At 35.9% G+C, this 14,660-nt stretch overlaps 1 long non-coding RNA gene across 1 annotated transcript; it reads left to right on the plus strand.

The window, feature by feature from the left end:
• Positions 1 to 2,586: 2,586 nt before the first annotated feature.
• On the plus strand, positions 2,587 to 9,176 carry LOC145543423 (uncharacterized). Its single transcript, XR_014080707.1, has 4 exons — positions 2,587 to 2,816; positions 4,970 to 5,059; positions 6,685 to 6,754; positions 7,190 to 9,176. It is a non-coding gene; the product is annotated as an uncharacterized LOC145543423 (long non-coding RNA).
• Positions 9,177 to 14,660: the final 5,484 nt, after the last annotated feature.

Raw genomic sequence — 14,660 nt, forward strand, 5'->3', positions numbered from 1 at the left:
ATGTTTCAAGAGGCCATTCATTTTCATTGCTGAGTAGTATTCCACTGCATGGCTATACCACAGCTTGGTATATAGTCACTTTTTTATGGACATTTGGTAGCTTCCAGTTTGGTGATATTATAAACCTGCTATGAATATGTCTATATGTATCTGTAGTGATATATACTTGTAGTTGCACTAACCAAATCTGCCAGCCTTAGTTTTGTTCCTCTGTATGTAATTTATTTACGTATGACTGCTTTTAAGATCTTCTTTTTATTACTGAGTATGTGCAACTTTATTATGATGTACTTTAGTTTTTATCATATTTCTTGTGCTTAGCATTCATTGGGAGTTTTGAATCTGTGGGTTTATAGCTGTCATCAAATTTGGGGAAATTTCAGTTACTACTTCTTCAAATATTTTGTTTCCTGACCCTCCTTGCTCTCTTCTCTTTCTTTTCTATTATTCTGAAGACTCTAATTACACCTATGTTAGGCAGCTTAAAGTTGTCCCACATTGGCACTATTCATTTTGTTTGTTTTATTCTCTTTGTCTCTTATTCTCTCCCAGTTTGGATCATTTATTCTCACATCATCAATTTCACTAACCCTTCCTACCGTATGTAATCTACTATTAATGCAGTCTATTTTCCACCTCACACTGTATAGTTTTCAACTGCAGAAGTCAATTTTTTTCCCAGTATCTTTTCTATAGATTCTTAAATTTTAGAAGAAATGAAATGCAGTAATAATGTTGTTTTAATGCCATTGTCTGCTAATTCTAACATCTCTGTCAGCTATGTGTCAGCTTTCATCCACATTATGGTTTGTATTTTCCAGTTTATTTTTACTTTTGGTAATTTTAAAGTGGATGACAGAAGTTATTAATCTTACCTTTTTGGATTTTGAATGCTTTTGTATTCCTATAAATATTCTTGATATTTTTGAGAGAAAATTAAGTTTGTTGGAACGGGGTTAAACCCTTTGTGTTTTGCTTTAAAGGTTTATTGGTCAGAATTAGAGCAGTGCTGTCTTTAAACCATGTTCCCTTTACTTACTGTGTCCAGATATTCTTGTCACGTGAAAAAATGGGGCGCACCATTTAGGAAAAGCATGCCTAGTGACTAAAAACTTAAATGTAGAAAATCATAAAATTGGTGCTTTGGAAATGCACTTAGCATGATAATGTCCACTGCGAACAACATTATGTCCAACTAGAATTAGTGCAGAATATGAATTTGAATTTCTAAAGATAGATTCAAATGTTTGCCTTGAGTTGTTAAACTTTTCACTGTGTGTTAAACAAGATTCAGTTTGAAAACCACTTTTTTTCTACATTAGATAGAGTCAAATTTGCTTTTGTAAGATGAAAATCCTTGCATCTACCATGGGCTTAGAAATAATATTACATTCCAGCTACCAAACTGACATCTTCATCACATTTATAAATGTTTTACAAACCATTTAAGCAATCTCAGACATTTTTGTTTGGTTGAATCATTACCGTGCACTTAACGATTTTTGTGATACAAAGAAAACTTTGAATTTGGATGACAGATATTATTATTGGATTTTAGTTCAGTGTTATAATTTGTAAAAACCCATTCATGCTTTTCTATATTTGATTCTACAACATTCGGAAACTCCATAATTTTCTTAGAGAGGTTCCAGACATCTTCACTCCATAGTCTTTTCATGATACTAGATCGTCTTTCTTGTATTTAGAGATAATGTTACTGGATACTGCTGCTGCTGCTGCTAAACCACTTCAGTCGTGTCCGACTCTGTGTGACCCCATAGACGGCAGCCCACCAGGCTCCCCCATCCCTGGGATTCTCCAGGCAAGATCACTGGAGTGGGTTAATTTTGTGTCCAGAAGTTCCCTTTATATCGTTAAGAACTCTCTAGTGTTTTGGTAATAACAATGCAACTGTAACTAAGTTGACTGTTTTTCTTGGGGTATCTACCACTATGTTTCTTGGGAAAAGTTACTCTTATCCTGTTTGTTGGGTTTTTTGTTTGTTTGTTTTGTTTTTAATCTAATGGCCATTCAAATTGTTATATTATAAAAAGTTACCTGTGTGCTCTGAAACTGATTTCTTAAAATTTAAACAGTTACTTGATGAGGGAAGAAAAAGAAAATGTATAACCTTTGGGAGAATTGAAGTTAAAAACATTTCATATAGTTTGCTGAGTGTTGGAATTTTTATGACTAATTAGTTGCCCTTATTGTTGTTTGTGATGTTTTTGTGCAATTGTTATCAGATAATATTTCTCTGTATATTATTTATATTTTTGAAAGAAATTAATTTTCCATACTTACATAACAATAACAGCACAGTAATTCATATTAATGTTATTACATTATCATTTATTCTTTTTAAGTTGAAATTCTTATAAGGACTAACTGATAAATTTATAAGCCCACATAAAATATACATTTTGTGTTTGATTTGCCTATGTTTTTTCATCTATAACTTACTTTTTTTATACTGTTATTTTAAAAACTTGAGTTTTAAAATTTAACACATCATTTTAATTATTTTTTTTTCTTTAAACATAGTTATAAAGTAACGGATGATATTGACAGAATTGAAAAAATAATGCAGGCATAAAGACAAGCTTTGAGCTTTGCCCTGTGGGCTGGACCTGAGGAAATATTAACAGTATATGGAGGCAACTCAAAGTGTAAGATGAACAACAATGTCAATGGAAACCTCACTGTGTTTATGTTTCACATTAGAAAAGCACTGGTATTGGAGCCAACAGGGAAGTAGCATCTTGCAAGAATCTATGATGAAGCATTATCACAACTACTCCTAAAAAACCTATAAGGTAAAAGGAAAAAGAATACCCACTGAAATTTAGACATGATACTAAGTAAAAGAAGCTTTTCCCACTAACTACAAAAGTATCAGATTCAGTTGAAGAAAACAAGTTATCCACTGAATATGAAAATGGAGAGCTATTCTTTGATGCTATGAATTGTAACTCTTAGGTGGTCCAAGCACTGATTTCCAGATCCAAGTCAGTACTTCTGTTTGTAGAGAAAGCTATTGCCTTGGGAGCAGGGGTGGTAGAGGAGGTGATGACAGGGCACATATGTTTGTAGATACATGTAGGTGTTTGCTGGGAGATAGCCTTCTGATATTTTCAAGTCCCCCATCATTTCAGAGTGGTGGAGTATCAAACTGTAGGTACAAGAAAAGCACTTCAGAGGAACAGAGGGAAGTTGGATGAATGCCTACTGAGACCTGGAAATTTTGCTAGGAAATTTGCACATAAACCTTCCCTCTACCACCCCCAGTTATAATTCTAGGAAGAGAATTTAACTAGCACATGGGTGAATAATGAGTGAGTCCACAAACAGGCTCAATAAATACTGGAGGACAATGAAGAAATATCAGCTGAAATATTTGTTCTATGTTCACACAATTTTATATCCTTTCAAGTTGTTTTTCCTGTGTAAAAGCAATACTTGGACATTTCCAGAAATTCAAGGACTTAGGGAATATACATTCTCTAAGAGAATAATATATATCTCTTAGGGTAATGGGAGAGAAAACTCAGGATTTTTACTTCATCAAAGCAAAAGAATTCTCAAACTTAAGTTAAAAAAATGCAAACAGTGGACATTAAAAACCATTAAAATCTCTTTTTCAGTAAATTTGAAAATGTGATTAACATGGAAAACAAAAGTAAACAATTATATTTGAAGAGAAGAAAAATAATAGAAAAAGTTGTGATTTGGTCACAATCATTTAGATACCAACTTTCAAAGTATGTTAACAAATACTGGGTAGAAAGATAAACAAAACCAAACTTAATAAATTTGACACACATTCAAAATCATAGGTGAAGGTAAAAGGCAGGTAGAATAAGTGATGGTGAAGAAAGAGAAGGAATGTATCAGAAAGCAAGAAAAAGTTCCAGTAACTTATCCTCCCTCCTCAAATTCATGGGAAAGTACACAATAAATATAAAGTATTTTTAAAGTAAAATTAGAAGAGGTACATAATACCAATATCACGGTAAGAGTGTTGAGGATATTCTAGATGGAGTACGGCAGATGATTGCAGGCTGAGAGCAAAATCTATTCAAAAGAACACAACATACTACCCTAAATAGAAACCAAAGGCCAGAGGCATTTAAATAAAAGAAGAAAGAAAATATGAACAATAACAAAACACATTTCTCTCCCAACAGAATACTCCAGAGACCTAGGAACAGAGGAAATGAAGGCTGGCACATGTGAGATGTAGTCAAAATGAGATTAATTGAATATAACTCTCCCTTACTCTCAGAGCAACAGACTGGAAAGCAGGGACCCAGCTAAAGGAGCCAGCACTGCTCTGAGGTTGGAGTCTGACAGGACACCCCCAGAGTAAGCTGAGAGCTGGAGCCCAAGAATCACAGCAGTGCCCATGATAAGCCATCCAGTATACTCTCTCACATCCATATTCTCTCTCAAATAATCACCTCAGAGCTTTAATATAATCAAAAGCTACAGTGGGTAAGGAGCATGACTCCTTAGAGCTCAAGAAATAGAGACCATTTTTCAAGTCTATGATTTACTTTCCTCTCCACAAGTACAAAGGCAATCACTCCTCTTTTAAGAGATGTTGGAAACAAATCAAAGAGACTCATCAATATCAACAAATTGGAAATCGAAATCAACATGAACAATTTATATAAGACTGTTAAAATTAGTAAAATGGATATTTCTGGAGTGATTCAAGAAAAAAAATCGCATTCTGAAATTAAAGACAGATCCTGAAATCCAAGAAGAACAAAACAAAACAGAACAAGCTTCAGTACATACAGTTGAACCACGTGTAGTTGTTGTTTTTAGGATGTTAGCTCCTTATCTCATACCTCACACAACAGTTACAACAGATTGAATGCTGCATTGATTTTTTTTTAAAGTAAACTATACAAGCAGTAGAGAATTTTCAGTTAAAGGTTTTGGTTTTATGATTATGTTGCAGGAGATGTTATGTTTTATGAAATGTCTGGACCATCCAAAATCCAATTCCAAGAGTTAAGCTGTGCCCACCATCAGCCCTCACTGCACTAAGGTAGTGGCCCTCTAGTGGAGATGTCTATTCAGTTTCTACTGTTTAATCCATAGCTATCTTTATTTTGGGGGGTACTCCTTCCTTTAATTTTCTGAGGTTTCACATAATCAGTTACTATAAGGGAAGTGAGGGTGGGTGGAAGATGGCTATTCCCACTGTACCATTTTACAAATGAGGTATTTCCTTGATTAAGTCCACAAAATGTTCTGTTAATGATCTCAGGGGGAAAACTTAGGCTTTGCTAAATTCTCTGAAATCATTTCTCTGCAAATCTGAATAAGAATTTGGAAATAGATAGTCATAGGGGGAAAATAACTTGGCGCCTAGGAATGTTCTAAAATTCTTCCATCAAACAAATTATACTAGGTCTCCTGGGCATTCATTTTAAAGATGAAAATAACTACTCAAACAATCTTAACATCAGCTTCAAAGAAGGCCAAATAAGGACACTTTGTGTTTGGACTGAACTGGTCCTGTCCCTCCTACTCACCATGTGCATTGTTTTCCCTGAACACCTGATTTTTTTAGAGGGGGAATGGTTTTAAGGAGGAATAGCTAGAGAAGAATAAAATCTTTTCACTGATAGTTAATATACTCTGAATAAATATACATTTAAGTATTTTTAAAACATATGCATGAGTTTGTAATGAAAAATACTGAGGAACTAAAAAGTGAATAAAAGTATCCATCTGTTTAATGATTGCTTATTTTATTTTTGGTTTAATATATATATATACATATATATATACACACACACTTATCCATATTCATGTTTCTTTGATGATGCCTTCAGAAAAATTTTAGACTCTTCTATGTCTAGATGCTTAACCAATCAGTATAGCTAGATTGATAAATTTCTTGAATGTAGGTATAAAAAAATATATATGTAATATTTTTGTTTACTTCAGTTCACTTCAGTCACTCAGTCGTGTCTGACTCTTTGCGACCCCATGAATCACAGCACGCCAGGCCTCCCTGTCCATCACCAATTCCCAGAGTTTACCCAAACTCATGTCCATCGAGTCGGTGATGCCATCCAGCCATCTCATCCTCTGTCGTCCCCTTCTCCTCCTGCCCCCAATCCTTCCCAGCATCAGGGTCTTTTTCAATGAGTCAGCTCTTTGCATCAGGTGGCCAAAGTATTGGAGTTTCAGCTTCAACATCAGTCCTTCCAATGAACACCCAGGACTGATCTCCTTTAGGATGGACTGGTTGGATCTCCCTGCAGTCCAAGGGACTCTCAAGAGTCTTCTCCAACACCACAGTTCAAAAGCATCAATTCTTCGGCACTCAGCTTTCTTCACAGTCCAACTCTCATATCCATACATGACTACTGGAAAAACCATAGCCTTGACTAGATGGACCTTTGTGGACAAAGTAATGTCTCTGCTTTTTAATATGCTATCTAGGTTGGTCATAACTTTCCTTCCAAGGAGTAAGCATCTTTTAATTTCATGGCTGCAATCACCACCTGCAGTGTTTTTGGAGCCCAAAAAAATAAATACTTACAGAGGTTTTAATTATGTCCTCCTTTAAAACTCTACCAATTAGAATGTTTCTATTTTATTTTTTAGTTTTATAATTCTTAGTTTAAAAATATAATAATAATTTTTCATTTTTCACAGACATCTTTCAGCAATCTGAGATCATTTTACTGAACCAGGGAAAAGGACAATTCTATGAATGGTTTTGTAGGTAGGTATATGGAGCTATTGATAAGGCCCTTAATGAGGCTTCAAAGGGGTTATTATTCAGAACTTAGCTTTGTTAGCTATTATTCTTATGAGTTGCATGCAGCCCTGCAGGGATAACTAAGTACTTTTTTTTTTCTTTTAAGGAAAGAAGCCTGGAGTATATGGTGAGAGGTGGGGAATAGATTTAGAATGGAAAAGAATCCCATGTGATAGAATGTTATAGAACACATAGAGAAGAAAGGCTAACATGTTTAGCCTTCGGGCTTGCTGCAAAAAAGAAAAGAAAAAAATGCAAAACAAAGCATCAGGAGAGAAAACTAATCTAACAGTAGATAACCTCCTGGAACATCCCCATAGGTCACTGGTTAAAAGCAGGGAGTAAGGAAACCAATTTGGATAGCTGAATAACTTTTAGCATACTTTCCCTCATTTCTAGGTGCAAAAGCAGAGAGGCAAAGAGAGCAACTGTGTTTCAATGCTGCCGGTTAATAAGAGTATGGTGATGGTAAGCAGACCCAGGAAAGATGACAATAGTAATCACCTATTTTGCTGGTATCTTTCAGATTCACTCTTACCAACATTTCCTTCCAACAGCTGAAGGAAAAGCTGATCTCCTCCCTCAAAAACAAAAAACAAACAAACAAAAACATTCTAAGCCTCATCAAGAATATGAGCTGTAATGTGAAGGAGCTTATCCAGTTCCTTCTTGAAAGAAGCTTTTGGCAGACTGAGGATGGAGAACATAAGAAAGGAGTGTAACACAGAGTGTCTGGAGGGGTTGGAGTGGGAGAGCAGCCAGTGTGACTGGGGAGAAAGGCAGGGAAAACGCAAATTTGGATGCCAAATATAAACTTGGCTTAGATCTAAGTTTGCCTAAAGTGACACACAAAAACTTCATCCCCAGCACATGCAACATCTGATCACCTTAAGATGAGAAATTGCCTTAAAAAGGCACATGGATTGATGCATTAACAGAATGTGAGAAGAGCAATTCTGCCCTTCTTCATTTATTTCTCTTTATCCTAGAAAACCATGAGATCCTCAATTCAATCATCTCTAGGCTCTATTTTACAAAAATGCATATTACATGGCATGCTTCCAGGGTCACAATTTCATTACAAAAATTCTCTGATCTTGACTATCTGTAGAGATGTGGAGATTATAATACTATTGTAAATTCATAAAATGTACTCACCTACTCAGACAGACATAATGTACTGGCATTAACTCATTCTGATCCCAGAAGGAAGGAAGAGCTATGGAAAACATCATGTAAGCCAGCTGGACTCAATGAATAAGCTATCTAAGTTTCTGTGGTTTTATCAATCTCTGATTGAGTCTTTGAGTTTTGCAGTTTAAAATCTAGTTAGTACTTCTGTCCCCTATAGTGAAATGATTTTGAAAGCCTGTAGAGGGTCTCTGGGCTTCCCATGTGGCTTAGCTGGTAAAGAATCCACCTGCAATGTGGGAGACCTGGGTTCGATCCCTGGGTTGGGAAGATCCCCTGGCGAAGGGAAAGGCTACCCACTCCAGTATTCCGGCCTGGAGAATTCCATGGACTATATCGTCCATGGGGTTGCAAAGAGTCAGACATGACTGAGCGACTGACTTTCACTTTCAAAGGGTCTCTAGAATGAATTACTACCACATTCATTGTCCAACCAGCCTTCTATGATTCTGTCAAATCATCTGTTGGATTCTAACTTTTTATTATTCATATTTTGTCTCATTACTTGTTCAGTGAATTATCTGACTTCAGTCCAACTGCTTCACAATTCCAACAAAAAGAGCTTGAACTTGCAATAATTATGGGAGGATAGCAGAGGAAGAAAGTACCTGCAGCCTTGAACTGAGACTCCTTTAGACGTATAGTCAGCAGTACCATAGAATAATACATGAGGATAAAAGGAATAAATTGCTCTTAGAACTAAGAAGTTTTTAGTTCTAGGATTCTTTTTGAATTCTTATGAGTGCACACCTTGGTTTCCTCATGCAACAAGACTTAGACACCAAATATATTAAAAATTACAGCAGCCACCCCACATCTTGAACTTGCCTCTATTCCCATACACTAGGTTTTTGGTTTGAGGAATGAACATTCATCCAATTGCCCAATCTTCAAATATAGGAATTATAGTTTAATTTCTTGGTTTCTTTCAATTTCCATATCCATGCAGAAATCGTTTTGTCATTTCTGACTCTGACATATCTCTATAATCCAGCTCTTTTCTATTTTCACTTCCACTACTTTAGTTTGTATCCACCTCATCCCTTACCTAGATTGTTACTGATATAATTGCTTTCTAGCTAGATCCCCCTCCAAGTCTCATTCTATGCCTACAGAACTTTCAAGTAGAGTATTTTTTCAAGGAAAAACGTTAATTGTAACAATCTCCTATTTTAAATGAGCCACAAAGAAGAAATTTTAAATATAGCAAGCAAATCTAGTCTTTTCAGGATCTGGTTTGTACCTATTTTCTATAAACATTCTTACATATTCCCATATATTTCTTAGCATCCCACGTTTCACTAAATGAGTCATATTCTCTTTTGCTGGCTCTTCTGCCTGGAATATTTTTCTTCCTCTTATCAACTTAGCAAACATTTACTCATCCCTCCAGATTCATCCAGGTATTGCTTCTTCAGTCAAGTCTACTCCTGAACCCTTCTCCTCAGGGAAAAATGAGAAAAATGACCGATCCATGATTCTATTAAATAGTTCTATGTATTGCAGTACCCTGTACCCTCATCACGGCTTTGATTTGCTCAGTTTCAGTTATCCATAGTCAACATAGTTCTGAAAATATTAAAAGGAAGATACCAGAAAAAAAAACATTGTATGTTTTAAATTGAGTAGTGTGATGAAATCTTTCACCCATCCCATCTACTTCATTCCACTTAGGATCCTCATCCATCAACACTGTCTGCCCCTGACATCCAACCATTGCTGTTAGTGTGGCTTATTGGTCCCATCCTCATGATATATTGTTTGGAGGTCAAAACAGCTTAACACTATATCACAATGCTTATGTCATTCATCTCCCTTCATCTTAACATATAGGCATTCAATTGTCTTACATTGTCACAAGAAGATATGTGAGTATAGTACAATAAGATCTTTTGAAAAAAGAGAGACCACATTTATGTACTTATATCACAGTATATTGTTATAGGTGTTCTGTTTTATTATTAGCCATTACTATTAATCTCTTAGTGTGCCTACATTATAAATTAAACTTCATGATAAGTATGTATTATAGGGGAAAAAAACATGGTAAATATAGGCTTTGTTACTATCCAAGGTTTTAGGCATCTACTGGAGTTCTTTCAAAGTAACCCCTGTGAATTGGGGGGTGGGGGGGGTAGAAACTACTGTACTAAAATTATTCCTGTGTGATTGCTCTCCACCAGTATTGAGCCCTATGAATTTAGAAACTAGATTTTACTCTTCTTGGGTTTTAACACAGTGCTTCATGGGTAGTAAAATGACCCAGCTATTTGTTAAGAGTATTTTCTGTACTCATTACAAACAAGGTAATTTTGCAGATACAGTCACTCTTCTTATCCATGAGTTGCATGTTGCCAGATTCAATCAACTACTGATCAAATATATTTGAAAAATAAAATTCCAGAAAGTTTAAAAAAGTGAAGCTTGAATTTGCTACATGATTACAACTATTTACATAGCATTTATGTTGTATCTACAACTATTTATGTTATATGTTATATTGTATTTATATTTTATTGTACTATAAATAATATGGAGATAATTTAAAGTATATGAAAGGATGTGCATAAGCTATATGCAACTACTATATTATTTTATATAAAAGATTTAGTCATCTGTGGTTTTTTGTGTCTATGGGAGTCCTGGAACAAATGCCCTACAGATACCAAGGAACTGTACAATGGCTTTTAAATCCAGGTTTTCTTAATCATGTATGTTGTCGCAAATACTTTTTGTATATCTCTTATGAATCCTTACATTTTAATTTCTTATTTTTATGAGCTTCATAAGGATAATAGTCCCTTAAAGCGAACTGTTTCATCTATACAAACCCCACCATAGTATCACAGTTTTGTTGGCTCTCAGAAGATGCCTGCTGAGGTATCTGAATGGGGCAATGTTAATAATCGACACTTTCAACCACCCTAAATTAGAACTAGCTCAAGAGAGAGAAAATGAACTTTAAAAAGATTTTTTACCAGAGTCATCTGCTAAGAAGCCATTTCTGGAAAATAATCTGTGATAATGAGAAAAAATAAGTGAAGAAAAAGTGGGATGTGTGCTTTGCTATTTTCAATTCTTTGTTTGCTTTCAACAAGGTGTCTCTAATCCTTGCTGTGAATATTGTACATGCTGTCTGGGCCTCATACTCTGAGAACTGCAAACAAAATCATGCCAAGCCCTGGCATATCACACATGTGGGAAGAAAAACCTAAATCATTAGCTTAAAGGCAATTACCTCTGGAGATCATTCTGCTGAAAACAAAAGACACACTAATTTGTTTTATTATTTTGGACATGCAAAGCTCCAAAAGGAACACTGAAGACTGAATAAACAAGCAAAAATAAGGTAAGCCATGACACATAATTTCAATTATTAGCCATCTGTGTGTTCAGACCCTAGAAAGAATGGGTTAGAGAATGCAAACTCCTGGACTGTCTCTCAAAAAGAAAAAAGAAATCAAAAATACTAGGCTGCACTGACTCATACAATAATGATTTTTTAAAGCCAAAAATGCCATGAATTTCAGTAGACTTGAGTGTAAGAAAACTTGTCATTTACAGCTTTAGCTTCAAAAAATTTTCTCCGAATCAAAGTAAGAAAACCCAAGCCTCCCTGTATCTCTCCACTTATCTTTTTCTTTACAGTTCACAAATAAATTAGTAGTTATTAAACCTCTTTCAGTAGTTAATTTTGTATAATTTTTGCTTCACTGTACATGTTTCCTATAAATAAATGAATAAAATACATTAGAATCCACTCTTCTTATATGAAATATCTAAATAAAATATAAGTATCCTTTTATCCCTTTGTCATTTCATTTTGTGACACAAATTATGCTACAAATCATACAATCCAAGAATACAATTAGGCATAGCTAATACTTTTGTGTTCAGAAATAGCCTTATCTTTTAAATTAAAAAAAAGGAAATAATCTCAGATATGTCTTTTATAATGCCAATACCTTTCCATACTCATTATAAAGGTCTAAAGTGGTGAGGTAAACTTTAGTGTTATGTAGCCAAAATATAAGACATTTCAGATATCTTTCTTTTCCTGGTGAGGAGATCTGTAAAGATATGACTCTTCCAATTTATAGATCTAGGATGTTGATGGATAACTAAGCTGCCCAATAAGTCACTGGAATCAGGCTGTTCTTAGCTGTCTTTATCTGCCTTCATGAACCAAAGCACAGATTGATGGTACATTGTTATGCAGCAGATACTGTTGTTCTGTCATCTACACATCATTTCTGTGAGAATAAAAGGAACTTCAAGACAAAAAAACCAAAATTATAATTCCACTATTAGGCTCATAACCTTTATCACTGTACCCTGCAAAGAATATTTCTGTGCCCTTAACTTCCTGGATAATCTTAACATAAACTTATATTTTATTAAACTTGATGATGGAAATTTTCTTTTTTTAGTCATTCCTGATACTGGCACCAGAGAAGGCAATGGCACCCCACTCCAGTACTCTTGCCTGGAAAATCCCATGGACGGAGGAGCCTGGTAGGCTACAGTCCGTGGGATCGCTAAGAGTCGGACACGACTGAGCGACTTCACTTTCACTTTTCCCTTTCATGCACTGGAGAAGGAAATGGCAATCCACTCCAGTATTCTTGCCTGGAGAATCCCAGGGACGGCAGAGCCTGGTGGGCTGCCATCTATGGGGTCGCACAGAGTCGGACACGACTGAAGCGACTTAGCAGCAGCAGCAGCAGATACTGGCACAGCAGTATATACATGTATAGAAATAACTAGTTCCTTGTGTTATAGATCAACTGACATGGACGTCTTACAAAATAAACATGTATTATTCCTAATTTACATTTGTTCAAATGAGAAAATTACCACTCTAACAGTTATGTAATGTCACATACATCACCAGGAATAGAAGTGGTAATCACAAGATTTGAACAAAACTCTTTTCCTTCTGTTAGAACTGCACAGTCTAATATGACAGTCATTAGACACATGTGACTATGAACACTTGATATATGGCTAGCTTGAAATGAGGTGTGTTAAAAGTGCAAAAAAAATCAGACTTTGAAAACTTGACATTAAATAGATGTAAACTATTTCATTAATAATTTTCATATTGATTGCAGGTAGAAATTAAAATTTTTGTATACTAGTTAAATATAGAATTAAAATGTATCAGTTCAGTTCAGTTCAGTCGCACAGTCGTGTTTGACTCTTTGTGACCCCATGGACTGCAGCACGCCAGGCCTCCTTGTCCATCACCAACTCTCAGATTTTACTCGAACTCATGTCCATTGAGTCAGTGATAACATCCAACAATCTCATCCTCTATCGTCCCCTTCTCCTCCAGCCTTCAATATTTCCCAGCATCAGGGTCTTTTCAAATGAGTCAGCTCTTCACATTAGGCAGCCAAAGTATTGGACTTCCACTTCATATCAGTCGTTCCAATGAATATTCAGAACTAAGTTCCTTCAGGATTGGTTGGATCTCATTGCAGTCCAAGGGACTCTCAAGAATTTTCTCCAAAACCACAGATCAAAAGCATCAATTCTTCGGCGCTCAGCTTTCTTTATAGTCCAACTCTCACATCCATACATGACCAGTGGAAAAACCATAGCCTTGACTAGATGGACCTTTGTTGGCAAAGTAATGACTCTGCTTTTTAATATGCTGTCTGATTTGGTCATCACTTTCATTTCAAGGCGTAAGTGTCTTTTATTTTCATGGCTGCAGTCACCATCTACAATGATTTTGAAGCCCCCCAAAATAAAATCTGTCACTGTTTCCACAGTTTCCCCATCTATCTGCCATTAAATGATGGGACCAAATGCCTTGATCTTAGTTTTCTGACTGCTGAGCTTTAAGCCAACTTTTTCACTCTCCTCTTTCACTTTCATCAAGAGGCTCGTTAGTTCTTCTTCACTTTCTGCTATAAGGGTGGTATCATCTGCATATCTGAGGTTACTGATATTTCTCCCAGAAATCTTGATCCCAGCTTGTACTTCCTCCAGCCCAGCATTTCTCATTATGTACTCTGCATATAAGTTAAATAAACAGGGTGAATATACAGCCTTGACATATTCCTTATCCTATTTGGAACCAGTCTGTTGTTCCATATCCAGTTCTAACTGTTGCTTCCTGACCTGCAACCAGATTTCTCAAGAGGCAGGTCAGGTGGTCTGGTATTCCCATCTCTTTCAGAATTTTCCACAGTTTATTGTGGTCCACACAGTCAAAGGCTTTGGCAGTCAATAAAGCAGAAATAGATTTTTTCCTGAAATTCTCTTGCTTTTTGGATGATCCAACGGATGTTGGCAATTGATCTCTGGTTCCTCTGCCTTTTCTAAAACCAGCTTGACAATCTCAAAGTTCATGGCTTATGTGGGGTTGAAGCCTGGCTTGGAGAATTTTGAGCATTACTTTACCAGTGTGTGAGATGAGTGCAATTGTGTGGTAGTTTGAGCATTTTTTGGCATTGCCTTTCTTTGGGATTAGAATGATAACTGACCATTTCCAGTCCTGTGGCCACTGCTGAGTTTTCCAAATTTGCTGGCAAATCGAGTGCAGCACTTTCACAGCATCATCTTTTAGGATTTGAAACAGCTCAACTGGAATTCCATCATATCCACTAGCTTTGTTCATAGTGATGCTTCCTACGGCCCACTTGACTTTACATTCCAGGATGCCTGG

The sequence above is a fragment of the Giraffa tippelskirchi genome, chromosome 3 (genome assembly GCF_054371585.1).
Source record: "Giraffa tippelskirchi isolate mGirTip1 chromosome 3, T2T-mGirTip1v1.2.pri, whole genome shotgun sequence".
In the NCBI taxonomy this organism is placed as follows: domain Eukaryota; kingdom Metazoa; phylum Chordata; class Mammalia; order Artiodactyla; family Giraffidae; genus Giraffa; species Giraffa tippelskirchi.